We start from the raw sequence: 21,300 nt of genomic DNA, 5'->3' as shown, positions 1-21,300 counted from the left end.
CCCCTGCTTTTGTGTGTGTTCCCTCTCTCCCTGTGTCTCTCTCTGTTAAATAAATAAATAAATAAAATCTTTAAAAAATTAAAAAATAATAAATTTGTATCAATTAGAGAACATAGCCCAAACAACAAGTGTTGTCTATAATTACGAAAGATGCCATATATTTGCACATAGAGTTGCCTTCTAAGTGAATGTGTACTGTGTGAGAGAATTTCAATCTGAAATGGAACTGGAGGATTTAAAATGGAAAATCTCATGCATGTGCCATCAGGAAAACAAAATGTAAGGACAGAGACTGCTTTTCCACAAATGCCTGATTTACAGAAAACTGATAATATTGGAATTTTCTTAAATGATAGACAATTGAGCAGGAGTTGCCTCAGGGCAACTTTGGGAAGTTTTGCTTATGGTTTCCAGAGGCGTGAACAAGAAATGACCCAGGTCAGGATGGTCTCAGAAAATAAGCTGACCTGAGTTTTGTTTGTATGACTAGACTGGTTCTACTCAGGGAATTTTCAAAGCTGGTCTCCATTTGATTTTGATTTCAGTGGATTCTAACTGAACTTTCCCCTCTTTACATTCTTTCCCCATAAATACAGCCTACCCCAAACTCAGTGGACTCACCTGTAGTTTGCCCCAGTTTGCATGTCCTGAATTGTAGTTCCTCTGCTATTCCCAAATAATCTCGTCTTTTTGACAATTTTGAGCTTTTCTTAGTTTATCTTTTTATTTAGATCGACAAGTGTTTGCTGATAATGTGAAAGGTACACTTTGCTTCTTTCAATAAAGCATTTTTTTTTTCTTGGAAGTGATGTTACAGTGTGGCTTCTAGGAAGAGGTACAATTGTAATATGATTTTTGTGTTAATCTTGCCTTCCGTGAGTTATATTGCTTCTGTTCCCATCATGGTTGGGACTGAATACAGTCCTATATGGTGTCCAAACCTTGGGGTTTAAAGAAATCATGGCAGATAGGCCTTCTGAGAAAAATGCATCTGTCTCCTTGCTTAGGTAATTGAATGTAAAAAGGTTCAATATAGTTGACAAGGAACAGAAACTCATCAGCAATGGGGAAATCAACCCAGGGAATACAGCTGTTTAAAGGCCAAAATATCCCTTTGACCCTTGCAAAAAAACTGGCATATTTGAGAAGTTATTATTTTTTGAGAGGCCTTTGTAGAAGATTCAGGAAGGAAAACACAATCATTCTAAGTGAAAGAAAAATCATCAGAGGCAGAAAAAAAGTTTTAGATGGCATTAAAATGTACTGGAGAAGCAATGATTTAACTATCTATAACCTGATCTAATAGGAGTATGTAAATAATCTTGTAGAAAAAGCAATTATTTGCACTGACATTACAATAGTATTATTTCACTTTCTCAGAAAACATTTTATATCACATCAAGAATGCATTCATTGTTCTTTCATCTCATTAAACACTACTTTTATCACAAATAGCATAATAGGTAACATCTAGTGTGTATTCTCTTTAAGTCATGGGTTAAATAGATTTACATAAGATGACACATTTAATCACTGCAAAGCAACCCTGTGAGACAGGTACAAAGTTATTATGCCCATTTTATAGGTATGAAAACTGAGTTGGGGTGAGATTAAATAATTTGCCCATATGGGAGTGGGTTTCAAACCCACGTAGTCTGGCTCTCTCGACTCTGCTCTTAACCTCCAATGCTGTTAGTTTCCCGAAGTAACAATACCAATATCACTTTGCAGTGTTTAGAAATAAACCCCCAGCAAGACGTGGATTTCTCAAAAAAAAAAAAAAAAAAAAAAAAAAAAAAACCTAATTGCAGATAATTTGGTGAAGAAAGTTACAGAAATATGTGCAGGGTTAAAGAAATCATGAACTCATGAAAGGCATAGTGAGACAACTGGAAACTAACCAAAAGCAGGAAACCGTCACCACTCAAGTGTGAAGTAGCAAAGATAGTAAGGATGCACTGTGATAAGTCAGTGCTGGAGCCTTTCTCCTAGAGGGACTCAGCACCTTGCAAAAATGGGGTAACATGACAAGAAGGGAATATGCTGATGTCTCTCTGCTCCTATTTAGCAATCTCTGCCAGTGCATCCCACCCTCTGATCACAATTAAGAACCAGAATTCGAAGGGTTCAGGTTGCCATAGCCCATAGGGTCAGCACATAACAAAGATAAGAAGGGCAGAGAAAGGTTCTGGAGGTACAGTTATGGTGGTGGCAGATGGAATCAGTAACATGTGAAATAAAATCACTGTATGCTTGGGGCGCCTGTGTGGCTCAGTCATTAAGCATCTGCCTTCGGCTCAGGTCATGGTCCCAGGGTCCTGGGATCAAGCCCTACATCGTGCTCCCTGCTCAGCGGGAAGCCTGCTTCTCCTTCTCCACTCCCCCTACTTGTGTTCCCTCTCTTGCTGTCTCTCTCTCTCTGTCAAATAAATAATTAAAATCTTAAAAAAAAAATCAGTGTATGCTTGCTTTCAGTATAACCAGTGGGGTTAATCAATCACTCAATTAATTAATTATTAGATCTTTTTCTAATGTAGGTTGTTTCAATAGATATTTTCTTATTCTGGTTTCTCAAAGTGGATCACTATGGCAAAAATCATTGTAAAATTAATATATCCCTATTATTGTAAGTGGCATGTAAGTCATGAAAAATTAAAACTAGCTTATTAAACAATGTTATTTTAACAGAAATAGTCACAGCATTTTTAAACTAATCAATCATACTACCATAATCCAAATATTAATTTTCAAGGAGCAAGAGCTTTATTAATTTAGAAAACATATGTGTAAGTTACATTTAGTTTATCATACATATTATCAAAAATTGATTTGGGCATTAAAATTTCGCGAATAAATTATTTTAAAACCAAAATGTAGGGGCACCTGGGTCGCTCAGATGGTTAGGCATCTGCCCTCGGCTGGGGTCATGATCCCGGGGTTGTGGGATAGGTCCCGCATTGGGCTCCCTGCTAAGCGGGGACCCTGCTTCTTCCTCTCCCTCTACTATTCCCCCTGCTTGTGCTCTCTCGCTCTGTCAAATAAATAAATAAAATCTTAAAAAAAAGGAAAAAAGACAAAAGAAAATCTGGACTTAAAAAAAAATGTAAAGCCAACAACTCTTATAATGTATGTTTGAATAACATAGCTACCAGATTTAATTGTGGCAAGAACACAACATGTTGGTCTTTGGGTCACACTGTGGAGGTTAGAATAGGTTTAATAGTCAGAAACCATAATTCTTTTTCAAACCCATCATAACTGACAATGCCTGGAGCATGCAATGCTTCTGAAGGAAAGATGCAATAATCACTAATTCGTGATAATATCCAGGAAAATGAGCTCAAGAAAGTGAAACAGATCATTGCCACGTTTAATATATTTTAAAAACACAGTAGGGTTTCCCAAGGACTTCATTTTCAGCACCGAAAACATTACCAACAATTGCACATTGTGAAATGTACGAAAATGAATAGAATAAAAGAATAAAAAGTGATTTTTTTTCTACTGCTGCTATGGTTTATGTAAAAACATTAGGTAATACATGATCCATAGCAGGGAAAATAGCTAACATTTTATTAATAATCAGAATAATATTATATGATTTTTGCCTACTATTTATTTGATATTTTGATAAACATTTTATATGTGTTATTTCATGTATTCTCATAATAACTTTATGAGTTAGGACTATTATTATCCATAGTTTTCAGATAAAGGGGACTGAAATTCAGAGCAGTTAATGAATTGGCCCAAGTCTCACACGTCATAAGAATTTGAGCAAAGAATAATCTCAAGGAGTAAATTAACCCTAAATTTTGTTTTTAGTATATACTAGAATATAAGCTCCCCCAAAGGGCAGGGACTTTGGTATGTAGCTAGATCCCTAGTGCCTGGGACATATTAGACATTGAAATATTAATTGAAGAAATGAATTTGAACCTAAATCTACCTAATTCTGAGTATCATACTGTCAACATCCACACTAGGCTGCATAGTAATAAAAATGGCTTGAAAAGAGGCCACTGGAATGCTTGACATATTTAAATATTTGCCTTGACAAACAAAAACTTATTTAGCTGTATAAACATTATAGGACAGTATGGTTATCTGAAACGAACATTTATCAGAAAACTAGCAAAAACTTTTGATGTGCATAAAATCTTACATATTTTATTTAAAATAATTTTTAAAATCATGAATGTAATATTAATTTTGTACATTCTGAAAAAATAAGCAAACAGGAATCTTAGGAAAGTATAAAAAGGAAAAGCAATGTACAGTAAGATTGAAAGCAAAAAAACATAAAAACCAAGCTTGGGGAATATAAAGTGATCTCCATTTCATTCTGCTGGAAAGATTTCAAATAGGACCCTACAGAGCAAAAGAAAATAAATTCAGAATTGTAATTTCATTGTGATGACTCACCTGCATGCTTTTAAGAATAATAAATTAAAAATTCATAAACATTTTTCAGCATTCTTCAACACATTCAACTGAAATTTATCAAAAATTCAGTAAGTTGTAGTGTAATAAATCTTTTCTAAAATAGACTGCATTATTTCATGTCAAACCCTCTTTAGAGGCTATTTTTTTTTCTTTTTTAATGTGGTATTTGTCTACAAAATACTCAAAAGATTGAGATAAAACCAGAAATAAACAATTAACAGATCATGAGGATCATTACTTTTGAACTAGCTAGCTCAGTTATATAAAGCAAATATTTCAGTCCTGAACTTATTAAACAATTCCTATAAAATGAAAATTATTCATATGATATGAATCATATAACAATATGCCTTAATTATTCTTTCAAGTATTTTGTTTGCTGTCATGTAGCAGTAGCCTGAAAAAACATCTTTTATTTTGTGCTTGTGTGTGTACTTACGCTTGCCTCGACCTGCATTTCACTTTAACTTCTAAATGTACAGTGATTTACCATATCTGGAATTCATTTTATTTAAAATGAAATTGTAACCCACATAAAACATTTTTCTTTAACTTGAAAAATCTTTAAAAAATATTTTAAAAATTAATGTTGGCCCTGTCTTCAATATTGCATCTGATTAAAACCATCGCTTTTGCAGAATGTTGATTTGGAAAAGTAAAGTCTACTTAAATGAAGATATACTGTCTCTGAAAGAAAATCTTCACATACGAAAAAGATTAAGCCATAACATGTAATGATGAATGATCAAAAGGAACCTTGAAATTTAATTTTATTTTAAGGTAAAAGAAAAATTAAAGTATGAATCTATTTCCCTTAATCACTCTGAAATATTCTGGGCCTTTAGCATAATCACCATTTGAAGATCCCTGGAGCTTTAGAGGAGTTATATACATACCAAAAAAAAAAAAAAAAACAAAAACCAAAAAGCAAAAAACCCAAAACTCAAGGAAAAAAATGAAAGAACTCAGTGTGACTAAATAAAGTAAAATCATTAGTTTAATACTGTGTTTCCAAGAAACACAATGACTACAATCAATGTAGACAGGTGCAAAGGTCTTTTTACCCCAGTTCATGCTGAGCAATTGCATTCTTTGCATCTGAAATCCAGAAGGTGGAAAGACTGCAAGTGACTTATGGAATAGATTATTTCTATCTCTTAAGGTTGACTTGGTTTTTCTTTTTGTGTATGTTTACACAGTTTTGGTTTTGGAATAGGTGAGGAAATGTCAGTAGAAGTAACAGAATCTCATTTTCCCCTTTATTTGTAAATGAAATATAGCAGATGCTCAGTAAGTAAATTAAATGCAGGCATTCTGGATGGTCCTGGGGGGCCAGGGGGCAGGTGTGGGGGGAGACACAATCCCTGTCCTTAAGTAGCTATGGAGGGGCAACTGGGTGGCTCAGTCGTTAAGCGTCTGCCTTCGGCTCAGGACATGATCCCAGGGTCCTGGGATCGAGTCCCACATCGGGGTCCCTGCTCTGCAGGAGGCCTGCTTCTCCCTCTTCCACTCCCCCTGCTTGTGCTCCCTCTCTTGCTGTGTTTCTCTCTGTCAAATAAATAAATAAAATCTTTAAAAAGAAAAAAAAGAAGCTAGGGAAAGACAGAAAAGTAAAGTGAAAGTGTATAACCCTCCTTGTGAGTATGATAATAAAGGATGATTTGTAAGCATACAGGAGGTTTGCTGGGTAATGGGATATGATGCTGGAGATGGAAAAGTAGGAAGAATAAGAGTCAGCCAAGAGATGAACAGAGAGCAAGTCACTGTCCTCAGAGAGAAATGTTCTAAGATTAGTTTACCGTTAAGTATTATAAGAAAGTAAGTTGTGTATGTTTTATATATTTATAAAAAGTTATATACATATTAGGATATAAGCATATAGTCATAAAATATAAGATATTTATGTTATATATGTTAAGTTATATATTGTTATATAAGTAAATATTATAATATATAAGATATTACTAAGTTTTACATGTGTGTGTGTGTGCATGTGTGTTAAGGAAGAAAGGAGAGAGACAAAGAATGTTTTTAATGTTTGTATGGCATTCTAAGGATTTTCAACTGGAATTTTATGGAAGGTACCAAAGAAATTGGGAAAAAAAAAAGGTAAGAATATAAGATTTGTTTTAGAAGCCCCAGTGGTAACTCTCTCAGAATTGACTGAAGGGGACACAGTATGAAATAAGGAGATGAGAAGGATTTTACTGTAATGCAGATAAGAAGTGATGAAGGAAGAGAAGATCTTTCTTTGTTAAAAAACAAAGACAGTGGGGTTAGACTTTTCAGATTCATGCCCTCCAAATGCCCATCCTGTGACCTAGGATAACTACTAAAACTTTCTAAACCTTGATATAGATGTGATAGTAATGTAAGTCTCAAAGACTATGTTTAGCCTACTTTGAGCATATTAGCTATTATTTTAATAAGACAAAAATTATATCTCTACTGAAGTATAATTGATATACAATAAATTTCACATACTTTAAGTGTACAAATTGTTCAGGTTTGACAAGTCTATACACCCATGATACCAACACTACAATCACCATAAAGATTTATTTCTTTATTTTAGAGAAAGAGAGAGAGTATGGGGAGGAGAAAGGGAGAGGGAGAGAGAATGTCAAGCAGACTCTGCACTGAGCCTAGAGCCCTACATGGGGCTTGATCCCATAACCCGGAGATCATGACCAGAGATAAAACCAAGGGTTGGACGCCCAAGTGACTGAGCCACTCAGGCACCCAACACTCCTCTCACTATAATGAACATATCCATCACTGCTGAGTTTCTTCATGCTTCTCTGTAATCCACCTTATTTAATTTTCTTTAAAGATAACTGCCTTTTATTTTTAAAAATTTTTATTTTAAAGCAATTATAAATTCATACAAGGTTGCGAAGATATTAAAGACACCTACTCAGTAGCCTTTACTCAGTTTCCCTGAATGGATACATCTTATAAAATTATTGCACCATATCAAAACCTAGAGATTGACTTTGGTACAATGTGTGTGTATATTTCATTTTATCACATGTGTAGATTCATGTAACCACAACTGCAATCAAAGTACAGAATCGTTCTAACACCACAAAGTTCTCTCTTGTGCTATCCCGTTATAGTCCCACCAATTTCTCCCCTTCACCATACCTCACTCTTGGTAACCATTATTTTGTTTTCACCTCTATGGTTTTAGCATTTTAATATATGCTCTATAAATGGAATCATACAGTATGTGACTTTTGATATTGGCTTTTTTTTTTAGTAGAATAATATTCCTGTTATCCATCTAAGTTGCCACATGTATCAATAGTTCATTATTTTATTGTTGAATAATATTCCATGATATAGTTGTGCCACATTGCTATGAACAATTATGTGTAGATTTTTAGGTGGACATTTTTAGATCTGTGGGAGTATATTCAGGACTGGAATTGATGGAGCATATGTACAATGTACATTGATCTTAGTTTCTTTTTTTTTTTTTTAAACTGGCAAATCTTTTTCCAGTTTGGCTAGATCATTTGCCGTCCTACCAGCCAATGTGTATGACTGATACATTTTCTCTGCATCATCACCAGCATTTACTATTGTCATTTTTCAAAATTTACATGTTCTAAGATGAGTGTAGTCATATCTCATCATGGTCCTAATTTGACCATTCTTGATGACTAGTGATGTTGAACATCTCTCCATGTGTTTACTTTCCATCTGAATACATACTAGTATCTGTTTCATGTATCTAACCCATTTCTAATTGGATTATCTTTGTTTTTCACTGTTGAATTTTGAGAGTTATTTTTTTTTTAATTTTATTTATTTGTCAGAGAGAGAGAGAGCACAAGCAGGGGGAGCAGCAGGCAGAGGGAGAAGCAGACTCCCCACTGATCAAGAATCCCCATGCGGGACTTGATCCCAGGACCCTGGGATCATGACCTGCTGGAAATGGCCAGCAATCCCTGTACCAGTGGATGAAAGATGACTCCAAACTTTGCTGTGAAAGAGAGGAGAAGGCAAGGGGGTCAACGCTCAAAGACCCTTAGCTCTTCTTTGCTCCCGCTTTTATTGGTCCTTCAGGATAATCACAAATCCTTATCACTGGTTCTCAAGCACGTGATGTGTGAGCCATAATTGATGAAAAGCTCGGGGCTCAGGGTGGACAATGACATGAGATTCAAAATTCCAAGGGGACCCAGTCACTGAAAAGCCCCCACACATTTGTGAATTCTACCTCCTGAAGCTCCACAAGATTCTCATGGTGAATATATATTTTTAGAAAAATCCCCTCACACTTCCAGCAGTGAGAGAGGAAAAGGAGCCATTAGGAAATATGCCAGAGCACTCTGTTCTTAACCAGCTCTGCCCTCAGCAGAAACTATTTACCCTGAGCCTGGGCTTTTATCACAGCCTGTCTGACCTAGAGGAAAGGAAATAACCAATTCCAGTCCACTCTAGCCATCCTGCCCCACCTAAGCGGGAGTTCAAAAAAAAAAACTGAGAAGCACTTGTGAAGTCTACAATCCAGAGGTGCAGGCTTACTAAAAAACTAATTGTAGGACCGTAGAAAGCTTCGGGGAAGGCAACTCTCTGCGGCATTCCAAGGGCAGAGTGGTCACACAGGCCTCGGCGTTCCAAAGGCCTATGCCCTTCTCTGAAACCTTCCCTCGCCTCCCCCAGCGGCCTCTGTGTTACATTTCAGCAAGCCAGGTATTATGGCTGATTTCATGCTCTAAATTAACCCCAACAAGACCTGAGCTGAAGGCAGATGCTTAACCAACTGAGCCATCCAGGTGTCCTGAGAGAGTTAAATATTATAGATAAAAGTCTTTTGTAAGATATTTGGTTTAAAATATTTCTTCCCACTCTGTAGCTTCCCTTGTTGTCCTCTTATCAGGGTCTTTTCCAGAGAAAAAAATTTAATTTTAATGAGCCCAATTTATCAATTTTTTTCTTCTATGAAACGTATTTGTGTCTGGTCTAAGAACTCTCCATGAAGCCCTCAATTCCACAGATTTTTAAGTATATTTTCTATATTTTTTTCTAAAAGTTTTACAGTTTTATGTCTTACATAAGTCTATAATCCATTTTGAGAAATTTTTATGTGAGGACAGAGTTCATTTTTGCATTATGTTTTACACAAACACACGCACGTACTCCCATATGCATGTGTGCTTTCATATACTTATTCATGTGTCTATCCAAAATCTTTAGCTGTTTTTAATGAGAGGATTGTGGAAAAGTATATTTATTCCACCTTTTCAGAATGGAAGTCCTCCCCAAATTGATCTTTGAAAACACAGTAATGGCAGTGGATTGTGTGGTTATTAATTATGTAAAGTTAAAATGTATGTCAACACCACCACAGAGGGCAGAACAGAAATGGGGGCACTGTTGTGAAGTTCTTTTATTTAATGTGGTCTTATAAGATTATTTGAATATAAACTGAGATAAGTTAAAAATGTATATTATAAACATAAACAGAACCAATACAAATAAACAAAATAAAAATATATGGTTAATAAGACAAAAAAGATTATAAAACAGAATCACAAAATATACTCAATTCATAAAAATGCATTTATGAAAACAAATAACAAAATGGTAAATTTAAACCAAAACAAATAACAAATATTTATAAAAAAACAACAGAATGGTAAATTTAAGCCAAACATATCACTCATTAAAGTAAATATAACAGGTTAAAATATACTAATCAAAAGTCATCAATTGTTAGAATGGATTCCTAGAAGCATGGTATAACTATAGGCTGTCATTTAAAAAAAAAGACTAAAAATGAAGAAATATATTTTAATATAAATGGATGAAAAATGATATACCATCCCAACACTAATCAAACAGAAGCTGGAGTTACTATATCAATGTCACACAAATTATATAGTAGGAATAAAGAGAGTCATTTAAGAAGGCCAGTGGAGTCGATTCATCAGGAGGATATAAACATGTATGTGTCTAAGAACACTGATCCATGAATCATTAGCTTATATAATTGAAAGGATGAATAGAACAATCCACAATTATGGTTATAAATTTTAAGGCCACTCTTTTAATAATCAAAAGGAAAATAGAAAATTATTAAGGGCATAATAAACTTGAACATTGCCAAACAACTTCATCTAATTGATATTTATAGAACACTCACACCAACAACAGCAGAGTACACATTGTTTTTAAGTGAACACAAATCATTTGTCAAGATAGACCATATTTTGATGGTGATTAAGGAGTGCATGTGTTGTATGGAAGTGTTGAATCACTGTATTGTACATCTGAAACTAGTATTACACTGTATGTAACAAACTGGCATTTAGATAAAAAACTTTAAAAAAAGACCATATTTGAGTAATAAAATATACCTCAATAAATTCAAAGGGTTCGGATAAAACATACTTTCTCTGGCCATAATGCATTTGAATTAAAAATAAATAACAGAAAAATACCTGGATTATTTCCAAGTGTTTTCAAAGCTACATAACACTGATCTCAACAATGCATGGATAAAAGAGGAAATCAAAAGAGAAAATAAAAAGTATTTTGAACAAAATGAAATAAAAACATAATGTATCAAAATCTGTCTCATTCAACCAAAGCAGTGCTGGAAGGGAAATTTATAGCGCTAGAATTCCTAAAACAGAAAAAAAGACTGGTATCACATCAATGATTTAAGCTTCTTTCTTAAAAAATTGTAAAGAAAGAGTAACTTACATGCAGTGTAAGCAGAACAAAGGAAATAATAGAGATAAAATCAGAAAGAAATAGAGAATAGAAAAACAATAGAAAAAAATAAAACCAGAAGCTGCTTCCTTAAGATCAATAGAATTGATAAACCTTTAATCATAATAAATAAAAATCAAATAAATTACCAATATCAGGAATAAGAAAGATGACCACCGATGTTATAGAAATTAGGATTACGAGAGAATATTATCAACAACTCTATGTCTATTATTTCAACAACATAAAATGGACATTATTTATGGACAATTTCTAAATTCCTGATGCTCACTAAAAAAGAAATAGGTAAGCTGAATAGCTCAGTCTACTAAAAATTTTTAATTTTTAGCTAAAAACCTACTCATAGAGAATATTTCAGGCTCAGATAACTTCCTTGGTGAATTCTATGAAACATTTAGGGAAGCAATAATAACAACTCTACACAAAATCTTCAGGAAAACTGAAGAGGGAAGATTTCCCAATTCATTCTATGAGGCAAGTATTACATGATAAGAAAACTGGAAAAGTCATTATAAAAAAACTACAGACTCATATTCCTCATTAATAGAGATAAATATTTCTTAAAATTTTAGTGAATTGAATCTGATAATATATAAAAAGGATAATGCATCATGACCAATTGAACTTATCCCAGTTATACAAGAGTAATTTAACATTTAAAAATTAATCAATATTTTTTCACCATATTTTCAAACTTTAAAAAACCACCTGTGATCATCTCAAGATATACAGCAAAAAGCATTTGATAAAATTCAACATTTATACATAATAAAAACTCTCAGTAAACTAGAAATATATGGAAACTCCCTAAACCCAGTAAAGATATTTATGAAAAACCTACAGTTGACATCATTTTTATCTGTGAAAGAAAAGTTTCCCTCCATTCGGAACAAGGCAAGAAGAATCCTCTCAAAATATATTGTAAACACTGTATTGGAGCTTGTTAGCAGTGCAAGTAGGTGAGATAAAGAATTTTCAGGCACACAGATTGAAAAGGAAGTAAAACTCTATTTTTAGATATCATTGTCACCTGTGTAGGAAATCCTTAGAGATCTAAAAGCTCCGAAGACTTAAAAAAAAAAAAAAATTAGTAAGGTTGCAGGATAAAATTTCACCATACAAAAATTAATTGTATATCTAAATACTAGGAACAAGGGGCGCCTGGGTGGCTTAGTCAGTTAGGGGTCCCGACTCTTGATTTCAGCTCAGGTCACCATCTTGGGATCGTGAGATCAAGCCCCACATGGGCTCTGTGCTCAGTGTGGAGTCTGCTTGTCCCTCTCCCTCTGCTCCTCCCCCATCCTCTCTCTCAAATAAATGAATACATAAAATCTTAAAAAAATAAATACTAGGAACAAAAAATCAAAATTCAAAATAAAATAATGTCATTGACAATAACAACAAATGTGTAATGCTTAGAAATAAATTTAGCAAAAGATATTTGAGATTTCTGCTCTGAAAACTATTACAATGTTGAGAGAAATCAAAAAAGACTTTTGAGAAATTTAAAGGACATAAAGAACTTTCTATGAAGCAACTACTATTCCAAGCATCTTATCCTTTAAATCTCCCAATTAACTCCATGTGTCAGGAGACTGAGGCTCAAAAGTTTATGAAAGTTGCCCAAAGTCAGGCAGTTTTTAGGTGGTAGAATGAGATTAAAATCAAGGTAGGTTGACTCCAGACCTATTTTCTATCTTCTTTTTTTTAAACCTATGTTCTTAAAGTTTTTTTTTAGAAGTTATTTATAAACTAAATGAGAATAAATTTAGTGAATAAGTAGTGCTATCACTTGCATTGAGAAGTTAAAAAATGAATGAGACATTTATTTATTTATCCATTCACTTATTTATTCATTGTATATCCATGTTATAAATTCAATATTTACTATGTATATTAAATATTTACTATAAACTTGGTCCTTTGTTAGTATTGGAAATAAAAAAAAATGTTGAGATCTGTATGCTAGAGAAGACTATAATGTAGTAATGGAGTGCATTTACACTAAAAATTTGGTCTAGGGGCCGCTGAGTGGCTCAGTCGGTTAAGCATCTGCCTTCAGTTCAGGTCATGATCCCAGGGTCCTGGGATCGGGCCCCATGTCTGGCTCCCTGCTCAGCGGGGAGCCTGCTACTTCCTCTCCCTCTGCCACTTCCCCTGCTTCTGCACTATCTCTCTTCTCTCTCTGTGTGTCAAATAAATAAATAAAATCTTTAAAACAAATAAGTAAAAACTTAGCGTAAGAAAAGAGTATCACTTAGCCGTTAGAAAAGAACATATCTTTTTCAAGGTGGTAAAACAGATAAACATTATCACACACTGATGAAAAACAGACCTTTAGAGAAGGAAACACTGAAAATGTAGAGCAGAGATAATGATGAGGGGATGGTCATAGACCAAGGTTTCAGAGACGTGAAGTGTGTTTACAGTTATGGACAAAACAGTTCCTGAAAGTTGTTGAAACGATACCCATGTAACCCCATCTATCACAAACTGAATGTTTGTGCCCCTGTCCCAAAGTCATATTTTAAAGCCCTAACCCCCAATGTTATGGTGATTAGAGGTAGGGCCTTTGGGAAGTTTAGCTGAGGTCGTGAGGATTGGGTGCCCATAATGGGATTAGTGGTATAAGAAGAGAAAGAAATACCAGAGCTCGCTCACTCTCTGTGTGTGTGTGTGTCTCTCTCTCTCTCTCTCCCTTCCTCCTCTCTATCTCTCTCTCCCTCTCTCCCCTCCTCTACCATTTAAGGACAGAGCAAAAAGGCAGCAATCCTCAAGCCTGCAAGAGGGCTCTCATCAGAAACCAAATATGCCAGCACCTTGATCTTGGGCTTATCTCATCCTCCAGAACTTTGAGACATAACTGTTTCTTGTTTAAGCCATCCGGTCTACAGTATTTTGCTATAACAGGGCAGAGCTAAGACAACTTCCTTCCTTTCTTCCATTTTGAATTAATGAGAAAAAATATGATAAAAATACTGTACAGTTATAAAAGAAATACAAATATCTGGTTCATTTGAAGAAGATTATCTCAGCAAGAAATGTTATGAGTTTTAACATTTTGAAATTTATAGTTGCCTTTTCTAAGCATCTATGTTTTGTCCCTGGAGAATTCCTATGTCAAAATTAAGCTTTATTGCAAAAAGAAATGAAAAATTTGAGAAACAAGCTACTATTTCTTACTCCTCAAAAAAGCTTGTTAGTACGTTCAGAATATCTAGGATAATTGGTATCTCTGGAAAGGGAGATTCTCCAAAAACTCTTTATACTTTGTGTCTCTGTGTCAGAAAATTGTTGATTTTTTCTAACATAAATCCTTCCTTCTACAAATTGAGTTTATTGGATGCCCTTTTTTCATTTGCTTAAAAGTACTGAAATTAAACAAAGGTTTAAAAACCTTTGTTATTGGGGCACCTGGGTAACTCGGTTAAGAGTCTGCCTTTGGCTCAGGTCATGAGCTCAGGGTTCTGGGAACCAGCCTAGCACTGGGCTCCCTACTCAGCGGGGATCCTTCCCCTAACCTCTGCTCTCCCCCTGCTCAGGCTTTCGTGCTCTCTCTCAATCACTCTCTCTAATAAATAGATAAATTCTTTAAAAAACCTTTGTTATTAATATATTTAATATGAATACATCAATATTATCTTCGTTTTAAGATACTAAAAATTAGGTTAAATGGAGAAAGATGGGCATCTACTTTTTAAAGTTACAGAGAATAGTCAAATTAAGAACAAATAAAAATAATTTATAGAGAATATTTATAATAAACTAGAAAAGATAGAAAAGATATTGTTAGTGAATAAAATAACGTATTCACCATTTTCATTTATCTCTGCATACACTACCATTACTGATTATTTCTCAAATAAATTGGAGATAGTTTAGTGTGTCAATTGCCTAGTAATTATTTGCCCAACAAACTGTCTTATAGAAATTTCTGAAGTTAATACATAAGTTATTGATTTCCAGGCTCACCATCTTGGGCAAGAATTTCCTACAGCAAATATTTAAGAAATGTTGACAGTCGGTTTCAGTTTTCAATCTTCATAGTTAATTAAGACAGGGGTGATCTGAATTTTCAAGGGATTATTACAAATAATCAATGAAAAGTCCCAAATCCTGAATGGGCTGGACTTTCCTTGGAAAAGCTCATTGGGAATACAGGCTCTTCTTTCATTTGCAAATAAGTAGTGGGGTGTTTCACCTTAAGTCACTAGACTGTCTATTGTCTTAAGGCTCTAGGACATAAGGATAAAATATATATATGCAATTTGTTTATATGTAGGAGTTTGAATTAGGTATAATCGCCATATTTGAAATGTAAGAGCCCAATTTTTTTTGGCAATTCATTTTATTCTATTATTTTTTAGCTTTTTTTAAATTAGGTTCAGTTAGCCAACATATTAGTCATCATTAGCCATCATTAGTTGCTTATAACACCCAGTGCTCATCACAACACCTGCCCTCCTTAATACCCCTTTTAAATGGAAAGCTGAACTTCACAAGAAAGCATCATGGTTTCTGAATGCTTGGGTTTGTTCAGTAAATACCTAGACTTTACTTAGTTAAAGCTATTAAAATTCATACCCATTGATCATCTAACATTATTTCAGGAAGCAAGAAATTCATCTAGTTTGTGCTATGGGATCTTCTCTGCTATAATAAAATTCTTGGTAAAATTATTGTTCATCCTTTGAATAGGCAGGGCACGATCCAACCCTGGGGGATCTATAAGCTTTCAAAATTAAGCCTAACTCTCTTCCCTATCTTCAGTTTGTGGCCCACCCTTACTTGTGGTGAGAACCTAAAATTTTTGCTGTGATTTGGGTTGGAGTTCTATTATTTTTTCCCTCCACAAGGTCAGAGAAGCAAATCAGGCAGCATTAAAGCTTTCCTGTATTCTATTTATTTATGTAACAGTGAGTTCACTGCCCAAAGCCTGATTATTAATAGGATAAAATAAAACCCACTCTTGGTTCCATTCTTGGAAATCAAAAATTTGTCTTTAAAATAATACATGCTACCAACTCTCTATAGGAAATCCAGTGTGGTATTTAACCCAGAGGTCTGTCAGAACTTTATTCTAATGGCCCTATTCTGGTTCATATTGGTGACAAAGAATACACAGACGTTGGTCCTTACAATTTTTTTCCCCATAACTTCTAACCACATTCTAATGACATCCAGCTCTTTGTGACTTTTTCTTTTAGGTTCCACTGAAGATTTTGTAAGGGATGTTTGCGGAAGTTTATGTCATAGACCACAGAACATGCAACTTCTTAGATCCACTTCCAGTGTTTCTGCTTCCCATAGCTTCCTCTCCGTTCTCTACCACTAATAATTACCTACCCTTCCTTCTTTCCTCACTTAAGATTTTCCTCTAGCCTCTGTAACATAGAGGGATTTAGCTCTGCTCCAAGTTTATATACCACATTCATGTTGTTCCTCAGAAATCCCACGCTGTCATCAATGGAGGTTCTACTTAAGACTTACCATAGTCTATAGAGAAAGTTTATTTCTCATTTATTGTTACTTAGGCACATAAAAATCCCTTTGAATTCCATCTGCATTGGGTTAGGAACTGGACAGTAAAGAGAAGGCTGTCCAGAGCTCCCCCTATGGGTTTAGCATTTTATTCTTATGGCTTAAAAAAAAAAAATTGTATTCGATAGACAAGTAGCTGTTCTGAGGGGGCACCCCTGCTTTTCTCAAGTAAGGGAACCAAGTTTTGTTTTACTCATAGAGGAAAAGAAACAAAGGTATGACAATGACAGATATGCTTTTCTAATCCTATGAAAGATTTTTTTTTTTTAATAACACTTTCTGCCTGGGAGGTTGGATACTAGAGATTAAATGGCCCTTTGTGAAGTGGTTGGTATGTAAATATGAATGCAAATGCTGGAGAGGATCAGATAGTTTTCTGAAAAATAAATTGGATCCTATGAGGTTGGATGAAAAGAACTAAAAGGTTTTTAAAAGTCTATGGATGAAATAGAGGTTGACCCGGACCGTAGAAAGCAAATATATCCAATGCTATAAACTTTTGATCACTTGTTTTCCAACATGTACAGTAAGATATTTGCAGCTTAGAATCCTTTGGATCCATTGAAACCTCTGGGCACACTGTATATGTGCTAAAGTCAATTCATAGGTTACATTTGATGTTTTTCATTTTTCATATACATCTACTTTCTCAGCCTCAACTGAAACCTTCAGTTTTCTCTATGAAACTCTCTTATCTAAGGCTACAAAACCCAAAGATCACTTCCTAGTCTATTTCCCATCTTGTATATTATTCAGATGTATGGTTCCACCAAATTCACTAGACAAAGTGGTACATGGTAAAATATATAATTAACCACGTAACACAATGCCAGAAAAATAAGATTCTCAAATTTTACAGGATAGGAAAAATTTGATCACTACAAATTTCTGCCATTACAAAATTCTATACCCCTCAGAACTAAGAAAATTAATTTCTTCTATCATGTTCATACTGAGAATTTAATATTTTATTTTGATTCTCCATTCATGCCAAATGTGGCTTATCCAGAAGTGCCTTTCTAGAGTAGATTTCTTCATCAGAAATAGTCTGCAGTATTTTTCCTAGAACCATTCCTTAAGCAATTTCTAACTGGGATATTGCTACTTCATGTTACATGAACATGTTACACATGAACATGTTACACATGTTCAATGTGTTCTTTATTTTAAACCTTTTGGAAGACAAATAGCACACCAAAAAAACAAATAATACAATTGAAAAATGAGCAGAGGACCTGAATAGACATGTTTCCAAAGAAGACATACAGATGGCCAACAGACACATGAAAAGACGCTCATCACTCATCATCAGGGAAACACAAATCAAAACCACAATGAGATATCACCTCACACATGCCAGAATGAATAAAATAAAAAAAAAAAAAAAAAAGAAACATCAAATGTTGGCAAGGATGTGGAGAAAAAACACTGTGCACTGTTGGTGGGGATGTAAACTGATGCAACCACTGTGGAAAACAAAATAGAGGTGTATCAAATGATTAAAAATAGAATTATCATATGATTCAGTAATTCCACTACTGAATATTTATCTAAAGAAAATGAAAACACTAATTTAAAAATATATATGTATCTCCATATTTATTGCACTATTATTTTCAATAGCCAAGGTAGGGAAGCAACCCAATTATCCATTGGTAAAGCAATGGATAAAGATGTAGTATATTATAGGGGCGCCTGGGTGGCTCAGTTGGTTAAGCAGCTGCCTTTGGCTCAGGTCATGATCCCAAGGTCCTGGGATCGAGCCCTGCATCGGGCTCCCTGTTCTGCAGGAAGCCTGCTTCTCCCTCTCCCACTCCCCATGCTTGTGTTCCCTCTCTCACTGTGTCTCTCTCTGTCAAATAAATAAATAAAATCTTAAAAAAGTAGTATATTATATATATAATATTTTATATAAAATATTTAATATATAAAAAAAAATAGAAAATAAATAACTATAAAATGCAAAAATATTTTATATAAAATATATAAAATATATATAAAGGTATATTTATACATGTGTATACACAATGGAATATTACTCAGCCATAAAGAGAATGAGATCTTGAGATCTTGCCATTTGCAACAACATGGATGGATCTAGAGAATATTATGGTAACTGAAATAAGTCAGATAGAGAAAGACAAATATCATATGATTTCATTTTTATGTGGAATTTAAGAAACAAACCAAATAAAGAAAAAAAGACAAACAAAAAAACAGTCTCTTAAATACAGAGCACAAACAGGTGGTTGGCATGGGCATAGGAGCAGTGGGTGGGGATGGGTGGAATAGATTAAGGGGATTAACAGTACACTTGTGATGAGCATTAAGCAATGTACAGAATTGTTAAATCACTGTATTGTACATCTGAAGCTACTATAACACTCTATGTTAATTACACTTCAATAAAAATAAATGCAAAAAGTGGGGCGCCTGGGTGGCTCAGTCCTTAAGCGTCTGCCTTCCGCTCAGGTCATGATCCCGGGGTCCTGGAATCGGGCCCCCCATCGGGCTCCCTGCTCCGCGGGAAACCTTCTTCCCCCTCTCCCACTCCCCCTGCTTGTGTTCCTCCTCTCGCTGTGTCTCCTCTGTCAAATAAATAAATAAAATCTTCTAAAAAAATGCAAAAAGTAAAAGAATATAAAGAACTACTTTCATCAAATTGAGAAAACATAAGCAAGTTCTCAAACCAAACCTGGGCATTGCATAATCATTTCATCTATTGTCTTATTTAACAGTATTTCATTAACAAAAGAGGTACTCTCAAAATTAAATGCATAAATTGTATTCTGGGTTCAAATTACTGTTAAAAAGATGGCAGTCAACATCTATTAGGGAGAAATGGAAAAAAGAGAATAAAAAGTATAAGACATATAGCAAAAGAGGAGAGAAGGTAAATATCTCACTAGATAGATTGCCATACCTTAGGCAACAAAAATCTCAAATACAATTGAACTCTTCTCCTTAGAGGTTAATATGAAATAATTTTACTTTATGGTATTTTTTCTAATTATAAACTTGCAAATAGTAGATAAATAAGTTCATGAGGTCTAATGCACAGAATAGTTGTTATAATCAACATTATATTATATATATTTCAAAACTGCTAAGAGACTAGATCTTAACTGTTCTCATTACAAAAAAGGATAGAGGTATTTGCTGAAGCTATAGTGGTAATCACCCTGCAATATATAACTGTATCAAATCAACATTATATACCTTAGACTTACACAATGATGTACGTCAATAATGTCAAAAATTCAGAAATGGCAGAAGTAAAACCACCAGATCGCTGAAACAGTAATTAGTAAGTGTTTATTGTGCACATAAAAACAATTTGCAAACTGGGACCTCTCAAACCAACAGTGAAATGAGGCTCAGAGGTATATTGTTATAAGATAGCTTATAACGTGAGAATGCAGAGGCTGTTTATTCTTTATAGTAAGTGTTTATAACATTTGAGCTTCCCTAGTGATAGAGGACTGGTTAAATGTGGTTACCTCCTGTCAATTCTGGAGAACACTTTGAGTTTTGTTTATAGTTTTGGTGATATTTACAAGAAGCAGTGCAAGTTAAGTTTTGATTGTTTTGCAGAATAAGGTAGATAAAACTTTGCTTATATGACTTAGTTGGTTTTGTTCTCTTAGTAAATTTTCAAGTCCAGTAGCTATTTTGTGCTTGATTTTAACAATTATATCTCTATTTAAAAAATGTTGGTTAATATAATACCTTCTAACTCCATCCATATCTTTGCAAGTGTCAAGATTTCATTCTTTTATATGGCTGAATAATATTTTATATATATATCCACCACAACTTCTTTTTCCATTCATCAATCTTAAATGGAGCTAGAGAGTATTATGCTAAGTGAAAAAAGTCAGTTAAAGAAGGACAAATACCATGTGATTTCTCTCATATGTGGAATTTAAGAAACAAAACAAATGAGCAAAGAGAAAAACAAAGAGCAAGGGAGGAAAACCAAGAAAGAGACTCTTTTTTTTTTCTTTAAATTTTTTTATTGTTATGGTAATCACCATACATTACATCATTAGTTTTGATGTAGTGTTCCATGATTCATTGTTTGTGCATAACGTCCAGTGCTTCACGCAGGATGTGCCCTCTTTAATACCCATCACCAGGCTAACCCATCCACCCACCCCCACCCAGAACCCTCAGTTTGTTTTTCAGAGTCCATCGTCTCTCATGGTTCATCTAACCCTCCGATTTACCCCCCTTCATTCTTCCCCTCCTGCCATCTTCTTCTTTTGTTTTTTTTTTCTTAACGTATATTGCATTATTTGTTTCAGAGGTACAGATCTGTGATCCAACAGTCTTGCAAAATTCACAGCACTCATCATAACACATACCCTCCCCAATGTCTGTCACCCAGCCACCCTATCCCTCCCACTCCCCACCAGTCCAGCAACCCTCAGTTTGTTTCCTAAGATTAAGAATTCCTCATATCAGTGAGGTCATATGATACATGTCTTTCTCTGATTGACTTATTTCACTCAGCATAACACCCTCCAGTTCTATCCATGTCATTGCAAATGGCAAGATCTC

The sequence above is a fragment of the Callorhinus ursinus genome, unplaced genomic scaffold, assembly GCF_003265705.2.
Source record: "Callorhinus ursinus isolate GAN/ISIS: 27379988/994484 unplaced genomic scaffold, GSC_fseal_2.0 scaffold5, whole genome shotgun sequence".
Lineage (NCBI taxonomy): Eukaryota > Metazoa > Chordata > Mammalia > Carnivora > Otariidae > Callorhinus > Callorhinus ursinus.
Note: the sequence above shows the minus strand (reverse complement) of the source record.